Raw genomic sequence first — 2,420 nt, 5'->3', positions numbered from 1 at the left:
TAATCTAGGCTAGGCATTAGCTGTGCATAGGCTTGGCAAACACTAGTAACATTCTCAAACTAGTGCATAGTCTGTTCTATGGCCAATAGAACTGTTTGAGAATGTTACTAGTGCATAGGCTTGGCAACGCCATAGAACAGTCGGTATTGGCGTTGCTATTAGCGTCGCTATTGGCGTCGTTATGCGCGTCGCATACCATCGCCATAAGCGTCGGTATTGGCAATACCGACGCTTATAGCGACGGTATGCGACGCGCATAACGACGCCTATAGCGACGCGAGCAGTAAAATTTGCAATGCTAATAGCGACGGTAACAGGGAAAAAAAATAGTTTATGAGAGCCATACAAAATTGTTTCTGCACTACTGTGTACAATGCGCTTGCAAACAAAAACAATGTATACTGAAATCATAAAACTGATACATGAAATAAATACATGATCGCATAAAAAGCGATTGGTACAATCATGACAGGATATCACTAATACATAGAAAATGTCTACATAGATCAGGCGACTAAAAAATAAAGGTGTGTGAGCTCCAGGGATCCAAGGGCGAGCTACGCATCCTCGTTCCCTGAAACCTCGTCCCATCGCAAAGGAGCATCGAACGGACTCTGCAGAAAAAGAAACAACACATCAGTCCACCATACAATAATGCATTCAAATATCTCATGGTAACTACGGACAAGAAAGATGAGTGACTTACAGGGCCGCCGCATCTATACAATCGGTCGATCAATGCAGTGAGATCGTGCCTCTCTGCATATCGAGTCTCAAGGCCAGTCGGATCGCGATTTGTAATGGAGTGCTGCAAAGAAAACAAAATGCTAACTGTTAGAAACATGATTGTCAGTACAAAGAATATTTCAAAAAAATAAACAAGCAAAACAAAAGAAAAACTTACAAAGTCCTCCAAATATGCCATGTGGCCGCCACTCCCAAGATGATGGACCACTCCGGCCTCGCGTCGTGCTCTCGCCACCTCGCGTTGTTGACTCTAACATCCTGGAGAATCTGTAGCCTCCTCCCTCACTCGGCGCCAGTCGTCTGCATCTAACCACTCGGGCTTTGCAGCCCCACTCTTGATTGCCTTGCGTGCGTCAGATCATCTATGTGACATGTATGCACACATGCAATCCATCATCCAGCCCTTAGAGAATCTATCTACTGCGGCTGGCACCGGAAACTCCTCTTGCAAGGATGCTACTATGTAGTTCTTGCTCCCCTCCGATATGTTCTTCCAATGATTCAAGACATTGTGCCGAAAAACTTGTTGGCACAACTCTCTCATGCGAGCCATCACCCTCCTCCCCTCATCATTCATGATGATGGATCCTGACCTACTATCGACTAGATATCCATAACCCCTAGGAGTTTGCCTAAGATGGGTCCTCTCCCATCTGCGTCCATGCTCCTAGGCATATCCAAGAGACCCCTCTGCATCCGGTGTATCGACGGGGGTAATCTCTCTCAGAGTGGCACCCACAGGGGTGCCACCTGCTGACGGCTGCGCAAAAGCCGGAGTAACTGGAGTAGACGTCCCCACAGGTGTGACAAATCCTGGAGGTGACGCAGCTCCAGCTAAACAATGAGACAGAGACATCGCGTCCGTGTCTCCACAACATCCACCTGAGCCACAAGAGTGAGGAGTCGCACCTGTATCCCGTGTCGACCGTAGGCTCACTGCCTCTGTATCTCTGCAGCATCCCCCTGATCCTGATGCACTCCCTCCCTTTGGCCCAAGTCGTGAGCATTGAGATCGTCTGCTCGAAGTCGAAGCATTCGATCGTGCTGAAGCAGATCTAGTAGAGCGCCCTGACGAAGATCGAGACAGCTCCTGGTTTACCATCTCTCTGAATCTGGCGATCTGGTCTGGAGACATGCATGCGAAGATGTCCTTTAACTCCTCATCGCTCATCCCTCGAATCTTGAAAATGTCACCTGCACAGACAAAAAATAATGTTAGAATAATCAATTTAAATCATACAAAGCACAGCAATATAAATCATTAAAAAAATCACACTTAAAATGCATATCTTATGTACCCTTATAAGCGATTGGTCAACGAATTGAGTAAGTGGATGCTCCAAGTATGAAGTATCCTATGGTCCCGTGTTAATCTCCTGACACAACTCCGCATACACTAGAAGGTCGATAGACATGTCACCACAAAAGAATGAGTCCGCCTCGTTCTCAAAGAATTCTTGGTCTCCTGTATTTCCATCACTGTTAGCCGATGCTGGCTCCAAGCTTTCGACGGCCTCCACCCCTTGCAATATCGACCCCTCTATTTGCATATTATCTTCATCTATGCTCGGAACATCACTTTGATCATATACTCTCGCACTTCGAGGAGTTGAAGGTATAACATACCACCATCGAGGTTGTCGGGGGTTTGGATAGAAGATTACCTGTTCACA

The sequence above is a fragment of the Lygodium microphyllum genome, chromosome 25 (genome assembly GCF_053477565.2).
Source record: "Lygodium microphyllum isolate KBCC chromosome 25, Lygodium_microphyllum_v1.1.10, whole genome shotgun sequence".
Taxonomy (NCBI): Eukaryota; Viridiplantae; Streptophyta; class Polypodiopsida; order Schizaeales; family Lygodiaceae; genus Lygodium; species Lygodium microphyllum.
This window is presented reverse-complemented; position numbering follows the sequence as displayed.